Source organism: Acinonyx jubatus, chromosome C2, assembly GCF_027475565.1.
Source record: "Acinonyx jubatus isolate Ajub_Pintada_27869175 chromosome C2, VMU_Ajub_asm_v1.0, whole genome shotgun sequence".
Classification (NCBI taxonomy): domain Eukaryota; kingdom Metazoa; phylum Chordata; class Mammalia; order Carnivora; family Felidae; genus Acinonyx; species Acinonyx jubatus.
The window spans coordinates 9,920,672-9,940,935 of NC_069384.1; positions in this window are offsets into that span (position 1 = coordinate 9,920,672).

A 20,264-nucleotide genomic window follows, 5' to 3' on the forward strand; every position below is an offset into this window, starting at 1 on the left:
TTGGAAGTCATCCCCCAATCCTTCTCGCTCTCCTGCCACATGGATAGGCAAGGTGGAGAGCTTAGAAGGGAATCCAAGGAAGGAACTAAAATGGGGATTCCTGAGAGAGTACTCCAGGTTGATTCCCTAGTGTTTACCCTTTCGTTCTCCAAAATCTCTGCCCAGACCCTGTGACCCAATAACATGCTTGGCATGGGATGATTCTAACGTTCCTTCTTGTGGATGTGAGGGCAGAAGGAGCCACAACCATCTTCTGCGGACTGGAGTGGCATCTGCCCAACAAAACATTTGTGTGAGCGAGTCATGATGTAAGGTCGCGTTTGACAGAGCACCAAAACGAAGGCAGCATCGTAGCACATGCCCCAAAGTTCTTGGCTATGGACCAGAGTTGAGTCTAGCTAATTTCACCAACATAAGCTACATGGTAGTTGGAAGTTTGTGGAAATTTTAAGAGGTTCAGAGGACCATGCCCCTACACACGCCAGGAGAAACCCACCCACACCCTAAATGGTTCTAGAAGAAACCTCATTCCTGCCATCATGTCTGTCAGTTGACCCAGACTCATGTCCCCACCCTGGATGCTCCTCGGTGCTCACATACACATCACCCCTGGGCACAGCTGCCTGGCAGGACAGAGCTCACCAACCGAAAGAACCTGAGCTATCTGTGAGCCTGGGGAATGTGGTTGTCGCTCTGCAGGTAAACATGCCCTGGAAGGGACAGGAGTGGATGTCCCTGTGTGTATCTACAGAAATGTTACAGGACTTGGTTGAAGGTGGAAAGAAATGTCGTTGGGTGAGACCTTGGGAAGAAGTGGACGTTTATTGAACTAGAAGGATGGGGTTGTTCAGAGGAGGGGCTGGGCAGTTTAGGAGAAAGGAAAGCATATGCTTGACATTGGGGATGGATGTGACCCTCCCGAAGGAGGCACTCCAAAGGCGGCTGAGGCAGGCATGGATGGAGAGTTCATGTTTCAGAGTCAGAATGGGTGAGGCCACACAGAAAAGATGGAGGAAGCTCTTGAAAGAGTTTGGACGCCAGAAATTTGGGGCTTCTGTGTGTGGAGGAAGGGCTAGAGGTTTATAACAGAGAAGGGACATGTTGAGCTCCAAGAAGGAGTCTGGTTCCAGTGTGTAGGACCCCTTGAACGGATATAGCCTAGAGACTAAGGAACCAGCTAGGAATGTGGCAGAGCACCTACCAGAGTCTTTTCAAAGGGAGTCCTGTTTTGGAGAAGGGAATCGAAGTTCAAGTGGCAGAATTTTCCACTTACCGATGGGGTGGCCTTTGCAAGTCACTTGACATCACTGAGTTGGCTTTTGCATCTGTAAAATAAAGCCTGTACTCCTCAGCACCCCCACTGACCTGGGTAGCTACGAAGCCCTGATAATGGGGTTTACAAGAGCACTTTGTAACCCAGGTAGTGGCACACAATGTGAGTTATTGTTGGTATGAGAGGGAGATTTGGTGTGAGGTGGTGGCTGATAAGGAGACAAGAGAGGAAACTGTCAAAAATGGCTCTTGGCTTGCTCCTGAGAACAGAAGGAACAGGTGAGCTCCTGTGGAGCAGAGACTTCGGGGATCTGGGTAGGTAGGGCAGTGTGGATTTGAACACGCTTGGGGCCGACATAAGGGAAGACAGGCAGAGAAAAGTTGCAGAATCAGGACTGAAGTTCTGGTGAGGTCGAGGTAGGATGAAATTAGAACATTATTTTTGTTCCCTGTTGTTCCAGAAAAACTACAAGGAGGATCTAGTTAGCTTGCTGCGGAGTTCATTTGTTGGTTTGTTTCTCCATTTAAATTCTTCTTTAGCTACAAGTCTAGAAGATTTAAGCTATTTATGGACTAAACTATACGAAGAGTAAACCAGCGGTAGGAGACGGACCGTCCAGATTTGCCTCAGACTCAGGGGTTCCCAGGACACGGGACTTTCAGGGCTGGAAATGGGACAGTCCTAGGCAGGCTGGGTTGAGACAGGTGGTCACCCTCACGGGCTGAGAGGAACCAGGAGGAGCGAGATGGTGACTCCTGGGTCATCAAATGGTTCCCAAAAGACACTCAGGTGGCTCCTGTTGGAGGAGGGAGTGTAGCTAGGAAACATTGTAATTTAGTAAGAGAAACTCTGGAGAGTTACAAGGTCCTGTTGTGTTCAGGAGAGAGACAGAAAAGTGGCTCCAGGGAAGAAAGAAAACTGGCATCCTTAAAACTAAAATCGTAGTAGGGCTTATCCTATCAAATTAAGAAGGATGCCCGGGGGAGAAGAGGATTCACGTCACCCCAGCAAATAAGGACACCCATGTACTTGAGGAATTTCCATTTTGGGCGGAGTTACCCAGAAGAAATATTTTCCCCTGCGCATTTAATGTAAGTTGACAATCGCCTGGTTCAAGACTGAGCCCTTTTTCCGTTTTTTTCAAAGACCTGGAAATAAAGAGACGGCCACCGGCATGAGGCAAGACTGGTTCGGACATGTTGGTGGCCTCACCAAGCGAGAGCAGAGCCCCATGAAACAGCGGGTCCAAGAAGTACAAGGATCCTTGCCTCCTGAGCTGCCTGGGTGAAGCAGACTGAGAGGTTAAACCTTCTGCCCCTGCAGGCTTCCCTGCCTGGCCCTGTGCTTTCAGGGATGATTCAGAGATAAATGGGCCTCCAAGACCAGAGGAGGGCAAGCGTCATAAGGAAGCCAACAGCTGTAAGATTATTCTCTATTTTGTAAAAATTAGGCATGCCCTTAAGAAGAGTTACCTGATTTTTATGAGTCGAATTGTGTCCTCCCAAAATTCGTATGTTGAAGTCTTAACCCCCAACGCCTCAGAATGTGACCTTACTTGGGGCCATGGCGGATGTACTTAAGGGGGTCCTTCGGGTGGCCTTTAATCGAATACGACTGGTGTCCTGCCACCAAGGGGGATATTTGGACACAGACCTGCAAACAGGGAGAACACCACGTGAGGTTGAAGACAGTGACCGAAGTTGACGTGTGCCCACGTCAAGGAATGCCAGAGATCGCCCAAACCACCAGCAGCTAGGAGAGAGATCTGGAGCAGATTCTCCCCGGAGGCCCTCTGCAGGAACCAGCCCTGCTGAAACCTTGGCCTCACACTTCCAGCCTCCAGAACTCAGCGACAGTGCATCTCTGTTGTTTCCGCCACTCAGTTTGTGGTACTTGGTTACAGCGGCCCCAAGAAATTCATCCACTAATGAAGTTTTATTTGTACATTTTCTCATCTAAAAAAATAGCCTGTCACTTGACTACTGTGTGGTTTGTTTTTGTTTTTGTTTTGTTTTTTTACCTTTCAGTAAAGTAGAGCAAGCAATAGTTTGAGAGATTACTTCTAAACAAACTGAGACCAATCCTACAAACTAGGAGAAACCAAAAATGTTCTTATTATTGGTGTTTGGTAATCGTTTTCAGAAATCATGACTGACAGCCGTTCGCTTGTTTACGGTAGGATTTTCCAGCCTCCAGCACTCAGCATTTATGAAACAAAATATTAGTGGAAGGCCTCAGAAGATTGCCAATAAAACTGCTAAAACACGCTTTTGATCTCTAGGCGGCACTGAGGACAGATACTTCATTCCTTCTGGAAAATGCTTTGTTCTTTTGACTCCACTTAAGGAGGCAATAGAGAAGCGTATAATACATCAGGCTTTCCTTCTTTGTAGAACAAAGTTAATCCAGGTCCTTATCATATGAAACTGCACAGGGATATAATCTTTTGGAAGACATAAATAATTCTCTGTAGTACATTTGGAAATACTTTGATCTTCCTGTAAACTTCTCCGCAGCAAAACGGTAGTGCAAACTTTATTTTACATGTTTAGAAGTTAGTTAAATAAAGTTAGGGTGGTAGTATTAGAACTTTAAAACTGTGTTTAAAAAAAAAAAAAACAGGAACCAACATGATAAAGATAATTTTACTAGGTAGGTCCTGAAAATTTCTAAATTACATGCCGGCCGACCCCTCCCATTACGATGCTGACACCATGGATTTATTCGCCGCGTATCTACTTTTCTCTTGTTTTATTGACTCTGTGAGTGGGCTTTGAAAGAGTCTTTACAAACCCAACTCCCCTTGAAAATTTTAATATTCATTTTCTTTTTTAATTTATTTTTCTTTTTAAATTTTTATTTATTTTTTTAAAGTGTATTTATTTATTTTTAGAGAGAGAAAGAGAGAAAGCAAGAGCGGGAGGAGGGAGAATCCCAAGAAGGTTCTGTACCCTCAGTGCAGAGCCCAATGTGGGGCTCAAATTCCCAAGCCACAAGATCATGACCTGAGCCGAAGGCAGATGCTTAACTGACTGAGCCACCCAGGCGTCCCAATATTTGTTTTCTTTTAGCATTCCTGCTCTGTCAGTTCTAAGGGCTCTAATCTCCCTCCCCCGCTCCCTCCCCCCCCCCCCACACATACCACTCCCACTGTGGATGGGGCTGATCAGGGATGGGTGGCAAAGAACAGAGAAGAGGAAGGTAGAATCTTGGGTCAGATATTCATTCCATAACAAAGAGGTGAGGTTCCTTTGATAGGGGGTGGGGGCTTCTGAGGAATTTGAAAGAAGGGAATGAGGGACTCAGATGTGCCACTTGGAGGAAGCACATGGGAAGCCAGTTAGGGAATGGGTGGATGGTCTCAGGGTAGGGGTATGAGGCTGGAATCAGAGAAACTTGGTTGCGAGGCCATGGAAGTAGGAAGACATGGCCGCCCTGTGGGTGGGGAGGCAGATGGAGGAGGCAGACAGATCCAATCAGAGTTTGTCAACTGTCTACACATAGTGCTACCTGTGTCACTTCATTGCTAAAAACAGAGGTAATCCGGATGACTTGATTCATCCCTTTGTGGGAAAATAAAATTTAGTAGTCGAAGCCATTTAGCAAGTGACAAAAGAACATCAGGAATCATCACTTGGCCCTAGATGTTTCCATCCTGACTATGTTAGTCGCATTCTGAGGAATTCAGGAAATTCCAGGTCAAGAAGCTTAGTTGAGGCGAACTCTTGCACATTTGCAGAATTCCCTGGGCCAGTCCAAGGGGTCAGCGAAACCGCTTTGCTGTATTTCTCTGCTGTATTTGTGCCCCACACACCCAGGGTGGCGTCTTTTTCTGATACGCTCAGGACGGGGGCAGAGAGCAAGAGATTAACTCAGCTGGCCTCAGTTGGGTCAAGGTGGGGTCTGCAGGTCTGTGTTTAGCAGCCCAGGGCCCCTGTGTTGTGAACACTTGTCCCATTTCTAGAAGTTGAGGGAAGTGGTCTGTTACCTCCCAGAATTGGGGCCACGGCTGTGGCATCTCAGGGAGCTCTGCCATTTTCCGTGGGGTGGGGTGCCCAGTGTTGGCCGACGGCCCCAGAGAGAACCAGACAAGATGGCTTGCCGTTTGCCCAGGAGGTGGTACCTTCTCCACATCCAGGGGGCAGGTGAAGCCTTGTTACCAGGTGTGATCGAATCTATTTCACCCAGAAGGCCAATAGGTGGCAGAGTAACGTTTCCTATGTGCCCGAGTGAAAACGTATATAGAAATCCCCTTTTTCAGAACTCTGTCGCTAAGCCTCAACTACGAGACACTGCAATAATTCATAACTCGACAATTTCAGAATTTTTACATACGTTACGTATTTATATACGTTGACGCTAAATGTTGTGCAAAGTGTTTCCAATTAATGAAGATGTTAAGCCCTGGAACGGTTAGCCAAAATATTTATAGGCACAATTTATTTACTGGAATCTTATCTTCTTGTGGTTATAATTTTTTTTTCTCATTTTATGGGATATGCCTTTTTTTTTTTTTTTTTTGGTGTGCGGGAACAAAGGTGCAGACAATGCTAATTGTAGGACATTTAAAACAATTATCTTCTGTGGGTTCGAAAGCAGACTATCTACTGAGGGTTCGTCTGTGTGGTTTGAAAAAGTCCCGCACCTAAGTAACAAACGTATAGATATACTAACCTTTTGGAGTCTGAGTAATGGAAAGAGTTGCCTCTTTGAAAAATCAAGCTTTTGCTCTTCAAGTGGAAATTAAGATACTGGCTTAGAAATCCTCGCATTATTATTTTAACTACATGCATTTCGCTAATGTTTTGTTTGTTTGTTTGTTTCTTGTTTGTGGAGCTGACAAAAAAGTCAGTATTGAGAGCTAATTCAGGAACAGCCAATGGGAAGATTTCAGACACAGCCCACAGATGTCCAGTCCAGGTGGCTGTTATATATCTGGAATTATCCTGTGTCTCATATAAAGTGGTCTCTGGGGTTTCGTCTGCCTTGGACACCTGGGGGGTTTCCTCGGCATCTCATCTTTGCTTTTATTCCCTTGCAGTCAGGTCAGAGCTGGGACTTGGGTGAGGCCCGTGAGACACCGGTTCTGCGCATCATTGAAGGGGACATGGAAAAATTCAGCCATCAAGATAAACAACATTTAATGCAACATTTTCAAAAATCAAACTTAATGCAGAAAAATCCTTGACGAGCAAAATATCAAGAGTCTAAATAATAACGAGAGCAGCCACAGTGCTATCTTGAGCCCTGTTCAAGCCTTTGGCAAAAGGAAAAATCAGGAGTACTCAATCCTGCCTTTATTTAAAGCGTTTGTTGTTTTGTTGATCGTGTTTTGGGGCATTGATTTTGCCTTTCTAGAATACGTATTCAAAGCTTACCCACCTTGATTCCTGCATGTTACAGGTGCCCTCTTGAGTTTTGTGTCCTTGGCTAGTGTCTCACTCACCTCTGCTGGTCTTTGTGGTGTTAAACATCTAGAGGCCCTACTTATGACCAGGATTGTGGCCATAATCCAAGAAGAAAACAATTCTGAACCGTAAAGTACGAGTAAGGATGTCTAGCAAATTGCTGTGGTTTCCCAAGGTGACTTCAGCTGTTTTTAAAATCCAGATTATATTCTTAAATAATTTCTTTAGTTTCTTCTTCTTCTTCTCCTTCTCCTCCTCCTCTTCTTCCTCCTCCTCCTCCTCCTCCTCCTTCTCCTTCTCCTTCTCCTTTTTTCTTTTCCCTGTTTCGCTTGTGGCCCATCCGCACCCTTAGTCTGTGTGTCGGGTAACCCAGCTGTGTTTCGGTAAGATGCTCACATAGTCCTGAACGTGTCTCCCATCCAGGAGTTTTCAGAGCCCACATCACGCCCTTGCTTCAATCAGGCTTCTCATTGAAAAAAGTGCTATAAACGGGAACTTTGCATGTTAACCCATCTGAATACCTAAGTGACGGTCAAATTGAATCCAAATCTCCGTGTAGATTCCTCTGAGTTACAGCCGGGTGCTACAGGGGACACGCTGACCCAGGTGCTACAGGGACATACTGGTTTCCTAATGGCCCCTTTTGTCACAGAGGCAGCCTTTCTTTCAGGATGTTTTGTCTCTCTATATATTGTACACTCCTGATACCCGTAGCAGCAAAAGCCTCTTATTTCGAGAAAGCCAACCAGTGGAGTCACTCTCCGCTCTCTGTACCCTTTCAAGCTGTTGTTTAGCCTGGTCAAGAGAGCTAGCTGTGGACCATCTGAACACTTGGCTCTGGGATTTCCTTGGAAGCTGGCACAGGGAACATTCTTCTACAAATGGAAAGAAGTGTCTTTTAAAAAGCAAAGCGAACTTAATTTGTTCTGTTCTATTCCTTCTTCCTCTCTATCCGCCCACCAAAAGTGGGGCAATCTCAGCCCCCGAAGGGCTGAAACTCTGGAGTGGGCCAAACAGGAGTGAAAATTCCAGGCCATCTGGCCAAGTAGTGCTGGGGAGCCCACGCGCACAGGAGGACAGCCTGTGCATCCTCCACTTTCCAAGGACTTTTGCTTGTAAACAGTGAGGAAGGAAAAGCCAGGCATGAATGCCAATTGGAAAAGTACACGTTTGAGGCCCAGGGTCCTCAGAAAGACGTGACAGGATCAGGGGACAAATAAACATTCGTTAGAAGGACAGTCCTCTGGGAACATTCTATGAATGTGTGATTTAAGAACTACTTGGATTGCCAGAATTTGTCTCTCGGACCGCAGAGCAATCGATGGTATTTAGGATGGGTATTTTAAATTTTTTTTTTTAACGTTTATTTATTTTTGAGACAGAGACAGAGCATGAATGGGGGAGGGTCAGAGAGAGGGAGACACGGAATCTGAAACAGGCTCCAGGCTCTGAGCTGTCAGCACAGAGCCCGACGCGGGGCTCGAACTCACGGACCACAAGATCATGACCCGAGCCGAAGTCGGCCGCTTAACCGACTGAGCCACCCAGGCACCCCTAGGAAGGGTATTTTAGAAAACAGTCAGATTTTAGAAAGATTTAAGTCAGGGCACCTGGGTGGCTCAGTCAGTTAAGCTCGCCACGGTTGATTTCAGCTCAGGTCATGATCTCTCCATGCGTGGATTGGGCTCCGGGTTGGCAATGTGAAGCCTGTGTGGGATTCTTGCTCTCTCCCTCTCTCTCTATTCCTCCCCTGCTCCCCTGATGTCTCTCTCTCTCTCTTTCTCAATAAGTTAAAAAAAAAATTAAAGAAAGATTTAAGTTAAAACACTTCTAAGAAAAGAGAGATTAGAATCAGATTTTCTTTCTTACAATTTTTAATTTTACATTGAAACACTCTAAAGAAAAGGAGACTCTGCTTAGAATCAGGCTTTAGGTATCTAAATATTATTTTTTTTTTCTACAGCAATTCTTTCTCTTAAAATTCTAAACACAGAAAATCATCTTTCTGATTATGTCAATTCCCAATCAGTTTGTTATTTTTGAAAGAAATAAAAGAATGTTTTTACTTTTATGATTACTTTAGGGCTTGCATTTTTTTAAATTATATTTTCCCCATCATTAAGCAATTCTGGAGCAGGAGGACAAAACAAAATTGAATATTGAATAATTTAGTTGAGTTATTTTTCTCCTTACAAGCATGTTTAAACTCATGTTGGAAAAAAAAAAAAAGTTGGATGACTTACTTTTTAAGGATGTAAATGTATATTCTGTCTTTTCCTGAGTACACAAGAAAACTTGGTTAAGCCATATTTTCTTTAAAATTATTCTTGGCAGCTCTTTGGGAAAATCTGTTAGCTTGTCAAGATAAATTTTATAAGCAGTATCCCAGGTTATGGAAGCCATTGCAAAATTTCCGAGAGAGAAAGGATCTTTGCAGAACTAGGGTTACATGTGTGTTTATGTATTTTATATATATTTTGGTACTGTGAGTACTCAAAATATTTGGATGTTGGGTAAGCTAGAGACAGCTTTCATTATTGTATTTTATTTTTTAAGTAAGAGATACCGGAGTGAAGGCGGATTTACAGTTTGAAGGGGGCACCTGGCAAGAATGATCCGCTCCCAGATTCTCTCAGGGGTGAATTCTCTGCTCTTTTGAGAATGTTTTCTGTGGACGACGGTCTCGTGCGTTGTTTTTGTTCCCAAATGTTTATTGAGCGTTATCAATGGGGACAAGCCCCCACGTTAACCAAATGAGTCAGGCACTATGATTCTGAATTTGTCTATCACGTTGGCCGTCACAAGATCTTTCATTGTCTTTTGCTTTATTTGAATACGCGTTTGAGTATACATGCTTTTCTTTCAAATTTCTGCTGGTTCTCAAGTGCGCACCATTGGTTACTCCTCCTGACACACAGACGCATGCTTTCCCTCTATCCTCGACATAGGGGGAGGTTTCCAGACTTCGGGAAAGAAAGCCATGTAAGGAAGTGTGGCCCACCCACACTATGCTATTCGTTTTCGTAGGATTCTAATAGAAACTTAGGGTGTCCTAAATTGAAAACATACACTGTGGATCCGGACAAGCCTGAATTCAAAAGCCCATAGCCCACTCCCTGGCTGTGTGACGGCAGACAAGTTATCACCCACTCTGAACTCTTTGCTTTTCGGTCTCATAAAGCTGCCGTGAGAACTCCACGAGGTCACGTGCACGCGTGCTACACAATGGGGGGAGTCCCATAAAGGGGCTTTGGTTTGTGTTGTGCCATTATCATCACGGTTATTGCTGTTGTTGTTAATAAATCCCAGGGTCCCATGCAGGAGCAAGACGACGCAGGAGACGGGAGAAGCAAGCAAGCAAGAGGCAACGTGGTTTGGGGGAGGACGGCCACGGGGATAAGAGATTTGGAAGTGAAGCCAGAACCGACTGGTTGAGCTGGTCAGGACTCTACCTGGACCGCAGCCCACGGGAATGAAATGTACCTTCTGAGAACAAATTCAGTTCTTATTCTTATCAGACCGTGGCCTGTGCTGAGATAACCCAGTTGGCAGGAGGCAACACAAAGATGCCGTGTGTCCCCACGCTCTGCAAGGCCCTGGGGAGCCCAAGTTATGAAGTTGGACTCTTGAAAATCCTCTTGCTCTGGAAGGGCACAGTTCAGAAGATCCTTAATGACTCAGCCCCGAGCACGTAAACCTACCCCGGCCCCAAGTGAGCTCTGCTCCCGGGGCCTCTCTGCGCTGGCTTCCCGGGCCCCCTCGCAGCGGGGTCAGGCCCAGGTTACTGGCCCCGGAAAAAAGCTTTCTCACCTTTGCTTGGCTTCCCCCATCGTCATGTGCTTGGTTTGGCTGGGTCCTCGGCCTGCCTCCTATCTGGGTCCTGCCCTCCTCCTATCACGGTGTTGTTTGTCCTATGTGAGTCCGCTCCGAGAGCCATAGGGCTTGGGTAAAATCCTGGAAGTTTCTCTGGTCTGACTTGTGAGGGCTGCTCTTCTGACCTGACTCACTCTCATCTTTTCAGGGTATGTAACTCTCATCCCTTCCTATGTTTTAAATCTCAGGATGATTCAGGGGCGCCAGGGCGGCTCAGTCGGTTGAGCGTCCGACTTTGGCTTAGCAGCTCAGGTCATGATCTCACGGTTCGTGAGTTTGAGGCCTGCTTGGAGCTCACTGTTGTCAGCATAGAGCCTGCTTTGAATCCTCCGTTCCCCTCTCGTTCCGTCCCTCCTCCGCTCACGCTCTCCCAAAAAGAAATAAACATTAAAAAAAGAAATAGATATCAAGATGACTCATAGAATTTGGGCTATTTTTCACCCTTACTGACTTATAGTGACGTCTCTAATGACTCTACTCCATGAATGCAGAAGGCTAGATTCTCATTTAATGGAGAACATATTTTTTGAAGTATTTAAAAAAAATATTTTTTTATTTTTGGGAGAGCATAAGTGGGGGAGGGGTAGAGAGAGGGGGACAGAGGATTCAAAGTGGGCTTCGCGCTGCGAGATCGTGACCTGAGCCGAAGTCAGACGCTCAACCGACTCAGCCACCCAGGTGCCCCTATTTTTGAAGTTCTAAAATGGTTGGAAAAAAAAGAGATTACTTTCAAATTGAAGGATATTTTGAATTGTTTTGAATTCATTAGAATTAATGTTGAATAGGGCTGAGGTTAAGAACCTGAAAAGAATGTCCTTGGCCATAACCAAAGAAGTCAAGTGACCCGATATTCTTCCCACTGTATTTGGCCATCTTCCCCCCCCACCCACTCCGCCTTTTTTAAACATTGTGAGAAAATATGCACAACATACTATTTATTATTTAGCCTTTCGTAAGTGTGCAACTTGGGGGCATAAAATACACTTGCAATGCTGTCACACCAACTGTGCCCCAAACTTTTCATCACGCCCACCAGGAATTCTGTTCTCACTTCTAGCCCCTGTGAACCTCTATTCATTGTTTTTAACCATGAAGAATGGAACTCAACTAGCTCACTGTATGCATTAGTTTTTTGTGCTGTTTCGTTTTTATTGCCACATAACAGGTGATCACAAAGTGACTTAGACAACATACATTCATGACCTCACCGTTTCTGCAGATAAGAAGCCTGGGTGTGGTGCGGTTGGTCTCTGTCTGGGGACGTCACAGGCTGCAGCAAAGACGCTGGGCGTTCTGTGGTCCCCATGTGTGGCTCGGGGACCTCCTCCAGCTCACTGTCAGTGGAACTCATGTCCTTGTGGTGCATGGCTGAGGCCCTCATTTCCTTAGTACATGCTGGCCTAGGGCCTCCTCAGCCTCCAGGAAGAAGCTGCCTGCCGTTGCCGGCTGTGAGGTTCTTATGGTGGTTCGTAGCATGGTAACTGGTGCTTCCAGGCTAATAGGAACCTGCCCCTGACTTCTTCCTGGGAGATCAGCCAAAGACACTTGCACTTTTAAAGGCCTCACCTGATGAGGTCAGGCTCACCGTAGCTAATTCCCTCCTTTTGCCGTATAACGGGACACAATCCCAGGACTGATATCTCATTATATTCACAGGTATATAGGGCATGTGCCCACCGAAGGAAGACATCTTGAACCCCAGGATACAATTCTGCCACCACGTCCTAACAGGGCCAAGAGTCCAAATCTTCTGTAATAGTCCTTTCTGTGCTAAATTTCTACCAAACTATTTCTGGTGTTCTGCTTTTTAAGGCTGTGCGGGTTGGATACTGGGGCCTGGAATGTAAATCCCGGCTCTAATTCATGTAAACTTGATCAGCTCCTTTCCCTTCCTGGGTTATTTAATCTTTGCTTGCATTTAGGGGTCCTCAGTAAGGGTCCTCAGTTAAGGATCCATGATATGACGGACAATCACATACTCACTCAACAAACACTCACTATGCATTTACCATGTGCCAGTCCCTGGGAGGGCTGTGATTACTGCCAATTCTGACTATCTCTCCAGGGGATTTCCTTAGTCGTGTGTGTGTGTGTGTGTGTGTGTGTGTGAGCGTGTGTGAGCGTGCACGCACGCGCAGGGGGATCTCCTTAGTTGTGTGTGTGTATTCGTTAAATCCTAGTGCATACCAGACATTGTTTCAGGTGCTGTGGATACATCAATGATTGAATCAGCGAAAAGGCCTGACTTCTTGGAGCTGACATTATCTTAAGAGAAACAGAAAGTAAGCATCATACGTATACACAATGTGTAATGTGCCAGACTATGATAAACGTCACGGTTAAAGACAGTTCTGGGTAAGGCTACATTGGAATGTGGGGTGTAATTTTCAAGGGTGGTCTTCAGTACCACAAAAAGCCCTAGGAACACCAGCCAGGTGATATTCTGAAGTCATCTCTTGAAAATAATCATTAACCAAGAGAGGCCTTTATCAAACAGGCAGCTACACGGACTGATGTGCTGTCGAAAGGGATTTCGTGTCCACGGCCCCGCCTGTAAGGAGTCAAGACTTCCGGTCTCCTGCACAGCCATGGGCAACAGCGGAGTAATAATAATGAAATGTTCAGATCCTAGACGTGGGGAGAGCCGGCTAGCTGCACATTTTCAAAAGGATTTGGAGTATTTTTGAGCAACTCCACTTTCAGCTGGGGCCTCATCAGCTTTAGCAATGTCCCCGGGACAGGCACAGAGCCAGGACCAGGAGAGCCGGCCCTCTTCAAACGTTTCGCGTGCGAGTTCAGGAAACTGTGGTCGTAGCAAGCAGGTGACTCCCCACGGTCACCCCGCCTCAGCCCTCCTGACTCCTCGTGCAGTGCTCTTCCCACTCTGTCTTCCCAGCCAGGGCCTCCAAGTGCTCCCTTCTGTCCTGCACACCCCCACCTGTGCCCAGCAGGTGCCTCTCTCTAGCCTAAAAGCACCCAGTGGAAGGACCACACCTGATTTGATGCTGGATTCATCTTCTAGGGTGGCCATAGTGAAGTACCACACACTGAGTCCCTTTAAGCCTCAGAAATTTATTGTCTGCAGGCCACAAGTTCAAGATCAAGGTGTCGGAAGGGTTGGTTCTTTCTGAGGCTGTGAGGGAGAATCTGCTCTGTGGTTCTCGTAGTGTTTCTGGTGCTTTGCTGGTGATCGTTGGCATTCCTTGCCCCACCTCTGCCTTCATCGTTACTTACTGTTCTTCCTACATCCGTGTCTGGGTCTAAATTTCCCCTTTTTATAAGGACATCAGTCATGTTGGTGTCCACCCTAATGACCTTACCTTAACTAATTATACCTGCAAAGGCCCTATTTGCAAGTAAGATCACGTTGTGACATCCCAGGAGTATTAACAAATAAATTTTGGCGGGACACAATTGAACCCATAACAGACGTTATAAGTCCCAGCACATAGCCTAGAAGTGGCACTTAATAAAAATATGGGTAACGAAAAGAGTGTGCCTTGTCCTCCCTGGATTCTACATTGCCATGATCCGCCCCCCACCCATGATGTACCTTTCTTATCTCTTAGCACCTCTCAGGCTCCTGTCTGTCCATCAGCCATGGGTCTAGTCTAGGTCTAGTCTACCAATGAGAGAGGACTAGATCCCCAGGGGTGGTTCCCAAAGGAAGCATTGATTGGTAGACATTTTGACCATAGGAAGGAAAGCGGTACTCGGGTGGATAGTTTTAGACGCGGTCTCTGAGAGGACATAAAGTAAGGCCAGGACTTAAGATTTCGTCTTCTCCACACATTCCACACTCTGGCGGTCTACCCGTGGAGCATCTTGGCCAGATTTCTCCATGCACATTGTTCTAGTGAAATTTCACCATAAATATTTCATAGCTGCAGAAGCAGAGGAGATCCTACAATGTAGATTTCAAGGCTCAACACTGACTTTAGTACCTCCATAAAAAATTCAAGAACTTTTTCCACCAGGAGGAAAGTCTTTCTCCTCCGAATCCCTGTAGCACTTACCGTCTCCATCATGCACAGTGTATTATCCCAGAATCTAATATACTGTAACTGTTGGCCAAGATATTGAGTATAGAAGCAGATGATTGGGGTGGTCCAGAGATGGCCTTATGTGTTAGCAGAGTAAGTTTTCAAGTTCAGGCATGCTGGGAAGTTCCTCCTCTGTTTTAAATAATTCTTTCTACCTTGATACCAGAAATTCCCGTTAAGGAAGGAAGATGGTGTACGTCACAATTATCAAGATAAGACATTTACTTCAGTTTATACTAAGATGTGAGTGACTGATATAACATCCTCATCCAAGATTAGGTTTTAATAAAAGAAAAGACAGCAGGGCAATGCAGAGGTTGCTTGAAGGGAGGAGAGAAGAGGTAGTGGGGAAAGTGAACTGAAACATGAAGAAGGGCACAGAAGGAGGAGACAGGAGCCACTGAAGATCAATTTGACTCACTCTACAATTTTGCTTGTAACCGTGTCTCGAGGAGAAGAGAAGGTATGAAAGATCCTGGTTCCCTTGGTTCTCAAGAGAATCATTCTATTCCCCCACCTATCCGGCTGCTGTGTCTTTCCTTTTCAATATGAAAACCTTTTCTGACCTTTTTCTTTTTCTTTTTTAATGTTTATTTATTTTTGAGAGAGTGCAAGTGGGGGCAGAGAGAGAGGGGGACAGAGGAACTGAAGCGGTTTTGCACTGACATCAGAGAGCCCAATATGGGGCTAGAACTCACGAACCACGAGACTAGGACCTGAGCCAAAGTCGGACGCTCAACCCACTGAGCCACCCAGGAGCCCCATGAAGATTTTCTTTATAAAGGAATATGAATGCCTAGATGTGTAGGAATATGCTGAAAGCTGATAATTTTATCTTTGAACTTGATCTTATACTCCAGTTGAGAAAATACTTACCTAACAAGAGAAAGTCACAATCTAAGTATTAGTAGCTCTGTGAAACAACCATGAGAAAAGCACTTGAGTTTATCGGAACCTCTCTAGGAAGTCGTGAGTTTAGTAAGCTTCGTGGTACTTAGGAGTCACATAAAGGTCCTCAGGAAGGTTCCCCAATAGATGGAGGTCTCTTGTCTTCTGTAATTTAAAACATGTCCCATCTGGCCAGGAAATGTGCTAACTAGACCTGAGGCTCCACTGAGCTCCATCAAGAGGGAAGTTCATTATATCAACCAACAGATAGCTCAGTTAGGCTCTCAGGAGAGATGTGCCTCAAATTATGTCTAAGCATTCATTCTAAAGCATGCCAGAAAGTTTGAGGAGAAAGCTCAGCCACAGACGAGCCAAAGACCTGTCTTGCATCTACAAGGCAGGGCTTAAGCCCAGTCATTGGAACATGCAACGCATTCGTAGTATTAAAAAAAAAAAAAAGCTCAGCCAGGAAGAAATGCCAGACACTCTGCTGGCTGGGCTGTACCTGACGTATGTTCATTCATGGGCACGGAGCCAAGACGGGGCTGTTCTCAGCCCAGGCCAGACTTAATGCTTCATTAGCTTTGCCCACCTCAACACAGGATGTAATGTTGAGCATTGGACAGTAATAGCTGGCAATAGAAATCAACATAAATTACCGTATGTTTAAATACTTGGATGTTTTTCCAGCATACGCTCACAGTCTGTATTCTGAAAATAATTTGGTAGGGTACTTAACAAAACATAGATCTTTGATCGCAAGTGAATTGGATCTAGTAAATATTTTCTTATGTTGATGGTCAATTTCTGTGCAGCATGCAAAATATAAGTAAAACAAAGCTGTGATTTTCCTTACGGAGTTTATGTCTTTTCCAGGAACTGAGTTTTGGAACTAAAAGAAGAGTAAAACGCCAATTTTCGGTACATTTACGAAGTATTTATTTTATGTTTCGTGTTCCTTGTAGCGGATAAGATCGTCTTACATGTGCATGTGTATTTTGAGTCTTACAATTAGTACATCACGTAAATTGGAAAATGCTATTAAGATTCTTTCTTTTTTAAAACTACTTTATTGAAGTGTGAGTGACGTACAAAAAACTGCACATATTTAATGTATACAATTAGATGAGTTGGGTGGTAATTAAACAGCCATGAAACCATCATCACATTGTAGGCCATAAACATACCTGTCACCCCAAAGTTTTATATTATCCTCCTTATTGTTATTAGTTTTTCTGATAAGAACACTTACCATAAGATCTACCTGCTTAGCAAATTTTTAACTATACAATAGCATTAACTATAGGCTCTATGCTGTAGATAGATCTCAAGGGCTTATTCCTCTCACAAATCTGAAATTTGGCACACTTGGATTAATATACTTTGGTGTTTTAGCGTTTCAAAAGTGGATCTGTCTGTATGACACAGCTCCTCTAGCTCGAAAGGAAGGAGGGAAGAAATCTGAATGTGGTATGGAAGGAGTAGGAAGTTTCAAATGCATAATTGAAAGCCCCAAAGGTAACGCGCATTGACTGCTCAAAGCAAAACTCTTCTCCATCTGTGGCATGACATTTTGCCTTTTTCTGTCCGTTCACAGTATCTTTAGAAAGTGTTGACAAATTTTGACAAATATCACACACTATTAAATAATCTATACTTTAACTTTGATCTACCCTCTTTTCACCAGATAAAATGTGCCAAATGAGGTTTTTCAGTGATTTTTGATGAAGTTTGATTTGAGGTTATAGAGCTATCTGAACACACTGGATGGAAATCTGTGTGTAATAGACTCTACTATGCCAAAGAAATTGTTTCTGTGTGCAAATTTGTCTATTTGATTTTAAATGCATGCTTTCAATGGTAGTGAGTGGTTTTAAGATAATTTGTAAAGTGCTAAAGTGTGTGTGTGTGTGTGTGTGTGTGTGTGTGTGAGAGAGACACTCAACACACACACACACACACACACACACACACTTATACTTGATGTTTGTTAGTTATTCTGACATTTGGAAAGAAAGCAATAGTTTAAACAATTTTTTAAAACTATTTTGGGGGCGCCCGGGTGGCTCAGTCGGTTAAACATCTGACTTCGGCTCAGGTCCTGATCTCACGGCTCGTGGGTTCTAGCTCCGTGTCAGGCTCTGTGCTGATGGGTCAGACCCTGAAGCCTGCTTCAGATTCTGTGTCTCCCTCTCTCTCAGCCCCTCCCCCACTCATGTTCTGTCTCTCTGTCTCTCAAAAATAAATAAACATTAAAGAAATATTTTGAATCGGGGTGCTTGGTTAGCTCAGTGGGTTAAGCATCCAGCTTTGGCTTGGGTCATGATCTCGTGGTTCGTGAGTTCAAGCCCCACGTTGCACTCTCTGCCGTCAGCACAGAGCCCGCCTCAGATCCTGTGTCTCCCTTTCTCTCTGCTCCTCTCCCACTCACGCTCTCTCTCTCTCAACCATAAACATCTAGAAAAAAAGTATTTTGAATTGCTACGTTTTTAATTGTTGTGCTGAGTGGAGCCTTTATGTGTGTATAGTTAAAATGTCGACGCAATTTTGAAAGGTAGAACTTAAGAAATCTTAAAGGACATCTTGGCCAATCCCCTCAATGCAAATCCTGGATCTGAAGCCCCACGTTGTCTGCTGTTTTGCTAGAGTCATATCATTTGTGATTTCCTGCTGGGACTCCATGTACAGTGCTCTTTCCACTACACCAAGGCACCGTATTTTCAGATGTTAGTTAGTTAAAACTCAGATAACTGGAATACACCGCAGCATTCCAGCAAATTTGGGATCTTTCTGAGAATAAATGTCCTCCAGTATCTGTTCTCTGTTCCTTTCAGTGATTCACACTCTTGGTCTGTGCTGGGGAGGAAGAGGGACATTTTTCCTGGACCTCACGTTCATACATTCATAAAGCGGCTTAACCTTGGAACTTTGGCAATATCTTTAATTGATGATATATATATTTGCATATATATATTTGTGTATATATGTGTATATTTGTGTATATATATATATTTGTGTATATCTATGTGTGTATATATATATATAAATTTGTTTAACATAAAATTTAAAAATATACCACAATACTTTTAATATTTCATTTTAATATTTCATTTTAATATTTCGTTTAATATTTCGTTTTAATATTTCATTTTTTGGAATACTTAAGAATAGAAATGGCTGAGGTCTATCCACACTGAGAGTCCTCTTAATACTTACAACTCAAAGTCGTAAGTTTCCCCTCTTTCCTTTAGAATTCCTGGAGGAAATCTTGGTTTTTTCCTAGCCAAAAAGTGTGATAGAATCTTGGCTCTATCTTTACCTGTTCAAATTCCACAAATTCTTCTAGAAAAAAATTTCTTGATTTCCTGAGATAGGAATCACTGTGATCTTTTCAACATTCAGGACACTAAAATTCTGTGTGTTAGTGTTCTGTGTTTGCATCTTTTCCTCTCCAATAAATGGTAAGACCCTTGTGGCCGAGCCAGGGTCTCACTCGTCTTTGCATTTTCGCCCAGAGGAGAGACTTGGTGGTGCTAAGTACCTGCCCTATTTGGCGAATGATGACATATATAATCTAATCCCATGTGCCATAGACTACATGTTTGTGTCCTCCAAAAATTCATATCCTCAAATCCTGACCCTCAAGGTGGTGGTTTCGGGAGAGGGAGTTCTCTGAAAGATAATTGGGTCCTGAAGGTGGAGCCATCGTGAACAGACTTGGTACCTTTATAGGAGAGATATCAGAGCGTTTACTTCCTTGCTCTCCACCACAAGAGGATACAGTGAGAAGACGGCTATCTGCAAACCAGAGAGCAGGCTTTCACCAGACACTGAATCTGCTGGCACGTTGATCTTGGACTTCCCAGTTTCCAGAACTGTGAGAAATAAACGTGTGTTGTCTTAGCTACCCAGTGTTAGGGGAATTCATTGTAGCATCCTGACCTAAGACATCATGACAGGCTTAGGGAGAAGAGTAGCGAGAGGCCAGGGGATGGAAGTTGGGGCTTGATTTTGTATGGTTAAGAGATTTGAGTTTTTATTCCAAACATAATGGGGGCCGTCAAGAAACGTTGGCTAAGAAGGAATGTCATGAGTAGAATATGCCCTTGGAAACTTAATATGATCAATTCATGCATAGAAAATTGGAGGGAGTCCTTTGTAACATTTCAGACAGCTAGGAATATTGGTTTGATCTTGTTGGAAGTAGAAAGAAAGAGGGATAAAAACTGGAGTTATAATGAGAGTGGTATTGATTTGGAATTGGCTAGGAATTGATTGGATCACAGAACTACATTAAAAATGACCTTGTAGATCAGACTGCCCAGCCATGACTTACCCCTGAATCGCCCTGGAAAACAGGCGGCAGGTGGCGAACCAAGACCTGATACCCTAATGGCAACCTCACCACCTCCCAATGTATCTGTCATCACCTTTGGACATATGAATTTTTCCTTAAAGTAAGCCCAATCTTCACATCATTCCCATCCACGGGTCCCGGTTTTGCCCTCTGAGACAGTGCTAAATAAATCCACATGATTGTTCTTTAAATAGTTGAAGAACCTTGTCCTGTCCCTTCATGGTAAACCTAGTCTCCACTAGCTACCAGTCCAGCCCTTTGTCATGTCAAGTTTCTTCACCATGACTGTTGTTTTTCCCTTGGATGACCTCCAGTTTGTCTGCGTTCCATATGAAGTGCAGCATCGGGACTTACTTGAGCAGATATTCTTGAGCCAGGGCCAGAGCTGAAAACTCAAGAGAAATTGGGGGGAAAGAAGCAAG